The sequence below is a fragment of the Scyliorhinus torazame genome, chromosome 2 (assembly GCF_047496885.1).
Source record: "Scyliorhinus torazame isolate Kashiwa2021f chromosome 2, sScyTor2.1, whole genome shotgun sequence".
NCBI lineage: Eukaryota > Metazoa > Chordata > Chondrichthyes > Carcharhiniformes > Scyliorhinidae > Scyliorhinus > Scyliorhinus torazame.
In genome coordinates, this window is record NC_092708.1 from 216,612,167 (window position 1) to 216,624,937 (window position 12,771).

The window sequence follows — 12,771 nt, forward strand, 5'->3', positions numbered from 1 at the left end:
TGACTGGTCTGTCAGCGCCACAGTGCGGAGTGACTGGTCTGTCAGCGCCACAGTGCGGAGTGACTGATCTGTCAGCGCCACAGTGCGGAGTGACTGATCTGTCAGCGCCACAGTGCGGAGTGACTGGTCTGTCAGCGTCTCAGTGGGGAGTGACTGGTCTGTCAGCGCCACAGTGCGGAGTGACTCGTCTGTCAGCGCCACAGTGCGGAGTGACTGATCTGTCAGCGCCACAGTGCGGAGTGACTGATCTGTCAGCGCCACAGTGCGGAGTGACTGGTCTGTCAGCGTCTCAGTGGGGAGTGACTGGTCTGTCAGCGCCACAGTGCGGAGTGACTGATCTGTCAGCGCCACAGTGCGGAGTGACTGGTCTGTCAGCGTCTCAGTGGGGAGTGACTGGTCTGTCAGTGCCACAGTGCGGAGTGACTGATCTGTCAGCGCCACAGTGCGGAGTGACTGGTCTGTCAGCGCCACAGTGGGGAGTGACTGGTCTGTCAGCGTCTCAGTGGGGAGTGACTGGTCTGTCAGCGTCTCAGTGGGGAGTGACTGGTCTGTCAGCGCCACAGTGGGGAGTGACTGGTCTGTCAGCGCCACAGTGCGGAGTGACTGGTCTGTCAGCGTCTCAGTGGGGAGTGACTGGTCTGTCAGTGCCACAGTGCGGAGTGACTGATCTGTCAGCGCCACAGTGCGGAGTGACTGGTCTGTCAGTGCCACAGTGCGGAGTGACTGATCTGTCAGCGCCACAGTGCGGAGTGACTGATCTGTCAGCGCCACAGTGCGGAGTGACTGGTCTGTCAGCGCCACAGTGCGGAGTGACTGATCTGTCAGCGTCTCAGTGGGGAGTGACTGGTCTGTCAGTGCCACAGTGCGGAGTGACTGATCTGTCAGCGCCACAGTGGGGAGTGACTGGTCTGTCAGTGCCACAGTGCGGAGTGACTGGTCTGTCAGCGCCACAGTGCGGAGTGACTGGTCTGCCAGCGCCACAGTGGGGAGTGACTGGTCTGTCAGTGCCACAGTGGGGAGTGACTGGTCTGTCAGCGCCACAGTGCGGAGTGACTGGTCTGTCAGCGCCACAGTGCGGAGTGACTGGTCTGCCAGCGCCACAGTGGGGAGTGACTGGTCTGTCAGCGCCACAGTGCGGAGTGACTGATCTGCCAGTGCCACAGTGCGGAGTGACTGGTCTGTCAGCGCCACAGTGCGGAGTGACTGGTCTGCCAGCGCCACAGTGGGGAGTGACTGGTCTGTCAGTGCCACAGTGGGGAGTGACTGGTCTGTCAGCGTCTCAGTGGGGAGTGACTGGTCTGTCAGCGCCACAGTGCGGAGTGACTGGTCTGTCAGCGCCACAGTGCGGAGTGACTGGTCTGCCAGCGCCACAGTGGGGAGTGACTGGTCTGTCAGCGCCACAGTGCGGAGTGACTGGTCTGTCAGCGCCACAGTGCGGAGTGACTGGTCTGCCAGCGCCACAGTGGGGAGTGACTGGTCTGTCAGCGCCACAGTGCGGAGTGACTGGTCTGTCAGCGCCACAGTGCGGAGTGACTGGTCTGCCAGCGCCACAGTGGGGAGTGACTGGTCTGTCAGCGCCACAGTGCGGAGTGACTGGTCTGTCAGCGCCACAGTGGGGAGTGACTGGTCTGTCAGCGCCACAGTGCGGAGTGACTGATCTGTCAGCGCCACAGTGCGGAGTGACTGATCTGTCAGCGCCACAGTGGGGAGTGACTGGTCTGTCAGCGCCACAGTGCGGAGTGACTGGTCTGTCAGCGCCACAGTGGGGAGTGACTGGTCTGTCAGCGCCACAGTGCGGAGTGACTGATCTGTCAGCGCCACAGTGCGGAGTGACTGATCTGTCAGCGCCACAGTGCGGAGTGACTGGTCTGTCAGCGCCACAGTGCGGAGTGACTGGTCTGCCAGCGCCACAGTGCGGAGTGACTGGTCTGTCAGCGCCACAGTGCGGAGTGACTGGTCTGTCAGCGCCACAGTGCGGAGTGACTGGTCTGCCAGCGCCACAGTGGGGAGTGACTGGTCTGTCAGCGCCACAGTGCGGAGTGACTGGTCTGTCAGCGCCACAGTGCGGAGTGACTGGTCTGCCAGCGCCACAGTGCGGAGTGACTGGTCTGTCAGCGCCACAGTGCGGAGTGACTGGTCTGTCAGCGCCACAGTGCGGAGTGACTGGTCTGCCAGCGCCACAGTGGGGAGTGACTGGTCTGTCAGCGCCACAGTGCGGAGTGACTGGTCTGTCAGCGCCACAGTGCGGAGTGACTGGTCTGCCAGCGCCACAGTGCGGAGTGACTGGTCTGTCAGCGCCACAGTGCGGAGTGACTGGTCTGTCAGCGCCACAGTGCGGAGTGACTGGTCTGTCAGCGCCACAGTGGGGAGTGACTGGTCTGTCAGCGCCACAGTGCGGAGTGACTGATCTGTCAGCGCTACAGTGCGGAGTGACTGATCTGTCAGCGCCACAGTGGGGAGTGACTGGTCTGTCAGCGCCACAGTGCGGAGTGACTGGTCTGTCAGCGCCACAGTGCGGAGTGACTGGTCTGCCAGCGCCACAGTGCGGAGTGACTGGTCTGTCAGCGCCACAGTGCGGAGTGACTGGTCTGTCAGCGCCACAGTGCGGAGTGACTGGTCTGCCAGCGCCACAGTGGGGAGTGACTGGTCTGTCAGCGCCACAGTGCGGAGTGACTGGTCTGTCAGCGCCACAGTGCGGAGTGACTGGTCTGCCAGCGCCACAGTGCGGAGTGACTGGTCTGTCAGCGCCACAGTGCGGAGTGACTGGTCTGTCAGCGCCACAGTGCGGAGTGACTGGTCTGCCAGCGCCACAGTGCGGAGTGACTGGTCTGCCAGCGCCACAGTGGGGAGTGACTGGTCTGCCAGCGCCACAGTGCGGAGTGACTGGTCTGCCAGCGCCACAGTGGGGAGTGACTGATCTGCCAGCGCCACAGTGCGGAGTGACTGGTCTGCCAGCGCCACAGTGCGGAGTGACTGGTCTGTCAGCGCCACAGTGCGGAGTGACTGGTCTGCCAGCGCCACAGTGCGGAGTGACTGGTCTGCCAGCGCCACAGTGGGGAGTGACTGATCTGCCAGCGCCACAGTGCGGAGTGACTGATCTGTCAGCGCCACAGTGCGGAGTGACTGGTCTGTCAGTGCCACAGTGCGGAGTGACTGGTCTGTCAGTGCCACAATGCGGAGTGACTGGTCTGTCAGCGCCACAGTGCAGAGTGACTGATCTGTCAGCGCCACATTGCGGAGTGACTGGTCTGTCAGCGTCACAGTGCGGAGTGACTGATCTGTCAGCGCCACAGTGCGGAGTGACTGGTCTGTCAGCGCCACAGTGCGGAGTGACTGGTCTGTCAGCGCCACAGTGCAGAGTGACTGGTCTGTCAGCGTCACAGTGCGGAGTGACGGATCTGTCAGTGCCACAGTGCGGAGTGACTGGTCTGTCAGCGTCACAGTGCGGAGTGACTGATCTGTCAGCGCCACAGTGCATAGTGACTGGTCTGTCAGCGCCACAGTGCAGAGTGACTGATCTGTCAGCGCCACAGTGCAGAGTGACTGATCTGTCAGCGCCACAGTGCGGAGTGACTGGTCTGTCAGCGTCTCAGTGCGGAGTGACTGGTCTGTCAGCGCCACAGTGCGGAGTGACTGGTCTGTCAGCGCCACAGTGGGGAGTGACTGGTCTGTCAGCGCCACAGTGCGGAGTGACTGATCTGTCAGCGCCACAGTGCGGAGTGACTGATCTGTCAGCGCCACAGTGCAGAGTGACTGATCTGTCAGCGCCACAGTGCGGAGTGACTGATCTGTCAGCGCCACAGTGCGGAGTGACTGGTCTGTCAGCGCCACAGTGCATAGTGACTGATCTGTCAGCGCCACAGTGCAGAGTGACTGATCTGTCAGCGCCACAGTGCGGAGTGACTGGTCTGTCAGCGCCACAGTGCGGAGTGACTGATCTGTCAGCGCCACAGTGCGGAGTGACTGGTCTGTCAGCGCCACAGTGGGGAGTGACTGGTCTGTCAGCGCCACAGTGCGGAGTGACTGATCTGTCAGCGCCACAGTGCGGAGTGACTGATCTGTCAGCGCCACAGTGCGGAGTGACTGGTCTGTCAGCGCCACAGTGCGGAGTGACTGGTCTGTCAGCGCCACAGTGCGGAGTGACTGGTCTGTCAGCGCCACAGTGCGGAGTGACTGGTCTGCCAGCGCCACAGTGCGGAGTGACTGGTCTGTCAGCGCCACAGTGCGGAGTGACTGGTCTGTCAGCGCCACAGTGCGGAGTGACTGGTCTGCCAGCGCCACAGTGGGGAGTGACTGGTCTGTCAGCGCCACAGTGCGGAGTGACTGGTCTGTCAGCGCCACAGTGCGGAGTGACTGGTCTGTCAGCGCCACAGTGCGGAGTGACTGGTCTGCCAGCGCCACAGTGGGGAGTGACTGGTCTGTCAGCGCCACAGTGCGGAGTGACTGGTCTGTCAGCGCCACAGTGCGGAGTGACTGGTCTGCCAGCGCCACAGTGCGGAGTGACTGGTCTGTCAGCGCCACAGTGCGGAGTGACTGGTCTGTCAGCGCCACAGTGCGGAGTGACTGGTCTGTCAGCGCCACAGTGGGGAGTGACTGGTCTGTCAGCGCCACAGTGCGGAGTGACTGATCTGTCAGCGCCACAGTGCGGAGTGACTGATCTGTCAGCGCCACAGTGGGGAGTGACTGGTCTGTCAGCGCCACAGTGCGGAGTGACTGGTCTGTCAGCGCCACAGTGCGGAGTGACTGGTCTGCCAGCGCCACAGTGCGGAGTGACTGGTCTGTCAGCGCCACAGTGCGGAGTGACTGGTCTGTCAGCGCCACAGTGCGGAGTGACTGGTCTGCCAGCGCCACAGTGGGGAGTGACTGGTCTGTCAGCGCCACAGTGCGGAGTGACTGGTCTGTCAGCGCCACAGTGCGGAGTGACTGGTCTGCCAGCGCCACAGTGCGGAGTGACTGGTCTGTCAGCGCCACAGTGCGGAGTGACTGGTCTGTCAGCGCCACAGTGCGGAGTGACTGGTCTGCCAGCGCCACAGTGCGGAGTGACTGGTCTGCCAGCGCCACAGTGGGGAGTGACTGGTCTGCCAGCGCCACAGTGCGGAGTGACTGGTCTGCCAGCGCCACACTGCGGAGTGACTGGTCTGTCAGCGCCACAGTGCATAGTGACTGGTCTGTCAGCGCCACAGTGCATAGTGACTGGTCTGTCAGTGCCACAGTGGGGAGTGACTGATCTGCCAGCGCCACAGTGCGGAGTGACTGGTCTGCCAGCGCCACAGTGCGGAGTGACTGGTCTGTCAGCGCCACAGTGCGGAGTGACTGGTCTGCCAGCGCCACAGTGCGGAGTGACTGGTCTGCCAGCGCCACAGTGGGGAGTGACTGATCTGCCAGCGCCACAGTGCGGAGTGACTGATCTGTCAGCGCCACAGTGCGGAGTGACTGGTCTGTCAGTGCCACAGTGCGGAGTGACTGGTCTGTCAGTGCCACAATGCGGAGTGACTGGTCTGTCAGCGCCACAGTGCAGAGTGACTGATCTGTCAGCGCCACATTGCGGAGTGACTGGTCTGTCAGCGTCACAGTGCGGAGTGACTGGTCTGTCAGCGTCTCAGTGGGGAGTGACTGATCTGTCAGCGCCACAGTGCGGAGTGACTGGTCTGTCAGCGTCACAGTGCGGAGTGACTGGTCTGTCAGCGTCTCAGTGGGGAGTGACTGATCTGTCAGTGCCACAGTGCGGAGTGACTGGTCTGTCAGCGCCACAGTGCGGAGTGACTGATCTGTCAGCGCCACAGTGCGGAGTGACTGGTCTGTCAGCGCCACAGTGCAGAGTGACTGGTCTGTCAGCGTCACAGTGCGGAGTGACGGATCTGTCAGTGCCACAGTGCGGAGTGACTGGTCTGTCAGCGTCACAGTGCGGAGTGACTGGTCTGTCAGCGCCACAGTGCATAGTGACTGGTCTGTCAGCGCCACAGTGCAGAGTGACTGATCTGTCAGCGCCACAGTGCAGAGTGACTGATCTGTCAGCGCCACAGTGCGGAGTGACTGGTCTGTCAGCGCCACAGTGCGGAGTGACTGGTCTGTCAGCGCCACAGTGCAGAGTGACTGATCTGTCAGCGCCACAGTGCGGAGTGACTGATCTGTCAGCGCCACAGTGCGGAGTGACTGGTCTGTCAGCGCCACAGTGCGGAGTGACTGATCTGTCAGCGCCACAGTGCGGAGTGACTGGTCTGTCAGCGTCTCAGTGCGGAGTGACTGGTCTGTCAGCGCCACAGTGCGGAGTGACTGATCTGTCAGCGCCACAGTGCAGAGTGACTGGTCTGTCAGCGCCACAGTGCGGAGTGACTGATCTGTCAGCGCCACAGTGCGGAGTGACTGATCTGTCAGCGCCACAGTGCAGAGTGACTGGTCTGTCAGCGCCACAGTGCGGAGTGACTGATCTGTCAGCGCCACAGTGCGGAGTGACTGGTCTGTCAGCGCCACAGTGCGGAGTGACTGATCTGTCAGCGCCACAGTGCGGAGTGACTGGTCTGTCAGCGCCACAGTGCGGAGTGACTGATCTGTCAGCGCCACAGTGCGGAGTGACTGATCTGTCAGTGCCACAGTGCGGAGTGACTGATCTGTCAGCGCCACAGTGCGGAGTGACTGGTCTGTCAGCGCCACAGTGCGGAGTGACTGATCTGTCAGTGCCACAGTGCGGAGTGACTGATCTGTCAGCGCCACAGTGCGGAGTGACTGATCTGTCAGTGCCACAGTGCATAGTGACTGGTCTGTCAGCGCCACAGTGCAGAGTGACTGGTCTGTCAGCGCCACAGTGCAGAGTGACTGGTCTGTCAGCGTCTCAGTGGGGAGTGACTGGTCTGTCAGCGTCTCAGTGCGGAGTGACTGGTCTGTCAGCGTCTCAGTGGGGAGTGACTGGTCTGTCAGCGTCTCAGTGGGGAGTGACTGGTCTGTCAGTGCCACAGTGCGGAGTGACTGGTCTGTCAGCGTCTCAGTGGGGAGTGACTGGTCTGTCAGCGCCACAGTGCGGAGTGACTGGTCTGTCAGCGTCTCAGTGCGGAGTGACTGGTCTGTCAGCGCCACAGTGCGGAGTGACTGGTCTGTCAGCGCCACAGTGGGGAGTGACTGGTCTGTCAGCGTCTCAGTGGGGAGTGACTGGTCTGTCAGCGTCTCAGTGGGGAGTGACTGGTCTGTCAGCGCCACAGTGCGGAGTGACTGATCTGTCAGCGCCACAGTGCGGAGTGACTGGTCTGTCAGCGTCTCAGTGCGGAGTGACTGGTCTGTCAGCGTCTCAGTGCGGAGTGACTGGTCTGTCAGCGCCACAGTGCGGAGTGACTGGTCTGTCAGCGTCTCAGTGGGGAGTGACTGGTCTGTCAGCGTCTCAGTGGGGAGTGACTGGTCTGTCAGTGCCACAGTGCGGAGTGACTGGTCTGTCAGCGCCACAGTGCGGAGTGACTGATCTGTCAGCGCCACAGTGCGGAGTGACTGGTCTGCCAGCGCCACAGTGCAGAGTGACTGGTCTGTCAGCGCCACAGTGCGGAGTGACTGGTCTGTCAGCGCCACAGTGCGGAGTGACTGGTCTGCCAGCGCCACAGTGCAGAGTGACTGGTCTGTCAGTGCCACAGTGCGGAGTGACTGGTCTGTCAGTGCCACAGTGCGGAGTGACTGATCTGTCAGCGTCTCAGTGCAGAGTGACTGGTCTGTCAGTGCCACAGTGCGGAGTGACTGATCTGCCAGTGCCACAGTGCGGAGTGACGGGTCTGTCAGCGTCTCAGTGGGGAGTGACTGATCTGTCAGCGTCTCAGTGGGGAGTGACTGATCTGTCAGCGCCACAGTGCGGAGTGACTGGTCTGTCAGCGTCTCAGTGGGGAGTGACTGGTCTGTCAGCGTCTCAGTGCGGAGTGACTGGTCTGTCAGCGTCTCAGTGGGGAGTGACTGGTCTGTCAGTGCCACAGTGCATCGTGACTGGTCTGTCAGTGCCACAGTGCGGAGTGACTGGTCTGTCAGTGCCACAGTGCGGAGTGACTGGTCTGTCAGTGCCACAGTGCGGAGTGACTGGTCTGTCAGCGTCTCAGTGCGGAGTGACTGGTCTGTCAGCGTCTCAGTGGGGAGTGACTGGTCTGTCAGCGCCACAGTGCGGAGTGACTGGTCTGTCAGTGCCACAGTGCGGAGTGACTGGTCTGTCAGCGTCTCAGTGGGGAGTGACTGATCTGTCAGCGCCACAGTGCAGAGTGACTGGTCTGTCAGCGTCTCAGTGGGGAGTGACTGGTCTGTCAGCGCCACAGTGCGGAGTGACTGGTCTGTCAGCGTCTCAGTGGGGAGTGACTGGTCTGTCAGTGCCACAGTGCAGAGTGACTGATCTGTCAGCGTCTCAGTGGGGAGTGACTGGTCTGTCAGTGCCACAGTGCAGAGTGACTGATCTGTCAGCGTCTCAGTGCGGAGTGACTGGTCTGTCAGTGCCACAGTGCGGAGTGACTGGTCTGTCAGCGTCTCAGTGCGGAGTGACTGGTCTGTCAGCGTCTCAGTGGGGAGTGACTGGTCTGTCAGCGTCTCAGTGCATAGTGACTGGTCTGTCAGCGCCACAGTGCGGAGTGACTGATCTGTCAGCGTCTCAGTGCAGAGTGACTGGTCTGTCAGCGCCACAGTGCGGAGTGACTGATCTGTCAGCGTCTCAGTGCATAGTGACTGGTCTGTCAGCGCCACAGTGCGGAGTGACTGGTCTGTCAGCGTCTCAGTGCATAGTGACTGATCTGTCAGCGTCTCAGTGCGGAGTGACTGGTCTGTCAGAGTCTCAGTGCGGAGTGACTGGTCTGTCAGCGTCTCAGTGGGGAGTGACTGATCTGTCAGCGTCTCAGTGGGGAGTGACTGATCTGTCAGCGCCACAGTGCGGAGTGACTGATCTGTCAGCGCCACAGTGCGGAGTGACTGGTCTGTCAGTGCCACAGTGCGGAGTGACTGGTCTGTCAGTGCCACAGTGCGGAGTGACTGGTCTGTCAGCGTCTCAGTGCGGAGTGACTGGTCTGTCAGTGCCACAGTGCGGAGTGACTGATCTGTCAGCGTCTCAGTGCGGAGTGACTGATCTGTCAGCGCCACAGTGCGGAGTGACTGGTCTGTCAGTGCCACAGTGCGGAGTGACTGATCTGTCAGTGCCACAGTGCGGAGTGACTGATCTGTCAGCGCCACAGTGCGGAGTGACTGGTCTGTCAGCGCCACAGTGCGGAGTGACTGGTCTGTCAGCGCCACAGTGCGGAGTGCCTGGTCTGTCAGTGCCACAGTGCGGAGTGACTGGTCTGTCAGGGCCACAGTGCGGAGTGACTGGTCTGTCAGCGCCACAGTGCGGAGTGACTGGTCTGTCAGCGCCACAGTGCGGAGTGACTGGTCTGTCAGCGCCACAGTGCGGAGTGACTGGTCTGTCAGTGCCACAGTGCGGAGTGACTGGTCTGTCAGCGCCACAGTGCGGAGTGACTGGTCTGTCAGTGCCACAGTGCGGAGTGACTGGTCTGTCAGCGCCACAGTGCGGAGTGACTGGTCTGTCAGTGCCACAGTGCGGAGTGACTGGTCTGTCAGTGCCACAGTGCGGAGTGACTGGTCTGTCAGTGCCACAGTGCGGAGTGACTGGTCTGTCAGTGCCACAGTGCGGAGTGACTGGTCTGTCAGTGCCACAGTGCGGAGTGACTGGTCTGTCAGCGTCTCAGTGCGGAGTGACTGGTCTGTCAGCGCCACAGTGCGGAGTGACTGGTCTGTCAGCGCCACAGTGCGGAGTGACTGGTCTGTCAGCGCCACAGTGCGGAGTGACTGGTCTGTCAGTGCCACAGTGCGGAGTGACTGGTCTGTCAGCGCCACAGTGCGGAGTGACTGGTCTGTCAGTGCCACAGTGCGGAGTGACTGGTCTGTCAGCGCCACAGTGCGGAGTGACTGATCTGTCAGTGCCACAGTGCGGAGTGACTGGTCTGTCAGTGCCACAGTGCGGAGTGACTGGTCTGTCAGTGCCACAGTGCGGAGTGACTGGTCTGTCAGTGCCACAGTGCGGAGTGACTGGTCTGTCAGCGTCTCAGTGCGGAGTGACTGGTCTGTCAGCGTCACAGTGCGGAGTGACTGGTCTGTCAGTGCCACAGTGCGGAGTGACTGGTCTGTCAGTGCCACAGTGCGGAGTGACTGGTCTGTCAGTGCCACAGTGCGGAGTGACTGGTCTGTCAGTGCCACAGTGCGGAGTGACTGATCTGTCAGCGCCACAGTGCGGAGTGACTGGTCTGTCAGCGCCACAGTGCGGAGTGACTGGTCTGTCAGCGTCTCAGTGCGGAGTGACTGGTCTGTCAGTGCCACAGTGCGGAGTGACTGGTCTGTCAGCGTCTCAGTGCGGAGTGACTGATCTGTCAGCGCCACAGTGCATAGTGACTGGTCTGTCAGCGTCTCAGTGGGGAGTGACTGGTCTGTCAGCGTCTCAGTGGGGAGTGACTGATCTGTCAGCGTCTCAGTGGGGAGTGACTGGTCTGTCAGCGCCACAGTGCGGAGTGACTGGTCTGTCAGCGCCACAGTGCGGAGTGACTGGTCTGTCAGCGTCTCAGTGGGGAGTGACTGGTCTGTCAGCGTCTCAGTGGGGAGTGACTGATCTGTCAGCGTCTCAGTGGGGAGTGACTGGTCTGTCAGCGTCTCAGTGCGGAGTGACTGGTCTGTCAGCGTCTCAGTGGGGAGTGACTGGTCTGTCAGCGTCTCAGTGGGGAGTGACTGTTCTGTCAGCGTCTCAGTGGGGAGTGACTGGTCTGTCAGCGTCTCAGTGCGGAGTGACTGGTCTGTCAGCGTCTCAGTGCGGAGTGACTGGTCTGTCAGCGTCTCAGTGGGGAGTGACTGGTCTGTCAGCGTCTCAGTGCGGAGTGACTGGTCTGTCAGCGTCTCAGTGCGGAGTGACTGGTCTGTCAGCGTCTCAGTGCGGAGTGACTGGTCTGTCAGCGTCTCAGTGCGGAGTGACTGGTCTGTCAGCGTCTCAGTGCGGAGTGACTGGTCTGTCAGCGTCTCAGTGGGGAGTGACTGGTCTGTCAGCGTCTCAGTGGGGAGTGACTGGTCTGTCAGCGCCACAGTGCGGAGTGACTGGTCTGTCAGCGTCTCAGTGGGGAGTGACTGGTCTGTCAGCGTCTCAGTGGGGAGTGACTGGTCTGTCAGCGTCTCAGTGGGGAGTGACTGGTCTGTCAGCGTCTCAGTGGGGAGTGACTGGTCTGTCAGCGCCACAGTGCATAGTGACTGGTCTGTCAGCGTCTCAGTGGGGAGTGACTGGTCTGTCAGCGCCACAGTGCGGAGTGACTGGTCTGTCAGTGCCACAGTGCGGAGTGACTGATCTGTCAGCGCCACAGTGCGGAGTGACTGGTCTGTCAGCGTCTCAGTGCATAGTGACTGGTCTGTCAGCGCCACAGTGCGGAGTGACTGGTCTGTCAGCGCCACAGTGCGGAGTGACTGGTCTGTCAGCGTCTCAGTGGGGAGTGACTGGTCTGTCAGCGCCACAGTGCGGAGTGACTGGTCTGTCAGTGCCACAGTGCGGAGTGACTGATCTGTCAGCGCCACAGTGCGGAGTGACTGGTCTGTCAGCGTCTCAGTGGGGAGTGACTGGTCTGTCAGCGCCACAGTGCATAGTGACTGGTCTGTCAGCGTCTCAGTGGGGAGTGACTGGTCTGTCAGCGCCACAGTGCAGAGTGACTGGTCTGTCAGCGCCACAGTGCATAGTGACTGGTCTGTCAGCGTCTCAGTGGGGAGTGACTGGTCTGTCAGCGCCACAGTGCATAGTGACTGGTCTGTCAGCGTCTCAGTGGGGAGTGACTGGTCTGTCAGCGTCTCAGTGGGGAGTGACTGGTCTGTCAGCGCCACAGTGCGGAGTGACTGGTCTGTCAGCGCCACAGTGCATAGTGACTGGTCTGTCAGCGTCTCAGTGCGGAGTGACTGGTCTGTCAGCGCCACAGTGCGGAGTGACTGGTCTGTCAGCGCCACAGTGCGGAGTGACTGATCTGTCAGCGCCACAGTGCGGAGTGACTGGTCTGTCAGCGTCTCAGTGCGGAGTGACTGGTCTGTCAGCGCCACAGTGCGGAGTGACTGGTCTGTCAGCGCCACAGTGCGGAGTGACTGGTCTGTCAGCGTCTCAGTGCGGAGTGACTGGTCTGTCAGCGCCACAGTGCGGAGTGACTGGTCTGTCAGCGCCACAGTGCGGAGTGACTGATCTGTCAGCGCCACAGTGCGGAGTGACTGGTCTGTCAGCGCCACAGTGCGGAGTGACTGGTCTGTCAGCGTCTCAGTGGGGAGTGACTGGTCTGTCAGCGTCTCAGTGGGGAGTGACTGATCTGTCAGCGCCACAGTGCGGAGTGACTGGTCTGTCAGCGCCACAGTGCGGAGTGACTGGTCTGTCAGTGCCACAGTGCGGAGTGACTGGTCTGTCAGCGCCACAGTGCGGAGTGACTGATCTGTCAGCGCCACAGTGCGGAGTGACTGATCTGTCAGCGCCACAGTGCGGAGTGACTGGTCTGTCAGCGCCACAGTGCGGAGTGACTGGTCTGTCAGTGCCACAGTGCGGAGTGACTGGTCTGTCAGTGCCACAGTGCGGAGTGACTGGTCTGTCAGCGCCACAGTGCGGAGTGACTGGTCTGTCAGCGCCACAGTGCGGAGTGACTGGTCTGTCAGCGCCACAGTGCGGAGTGACTGGTCTGTCAGCGCCACAGTGCGGAGTGACTGGTCTGTCAGCGCCACAGTGCGGAGTGACTGGTCTGTCAGCGCCACAGTGCGGAGTGACTGGTCTGTCAGCGCCAC

The 12,771-nt window shown here is 61.2% G+C and overlaps 1 protein-coding gene across 4 annotated transcripts in view; it reads right to left on the reverse strand.

Annotated features, from left to right (window-relative positions):
* Positions 1-12,771, reverse strand: part of ical1 (islet cell autoantigen 1-like) — a 324,958-nt gene that overhangs the window by 43,919 nt on the left and 268,268 nt on the right. The gene's annotated exons all lie outside the window — the stretch shown is intronic.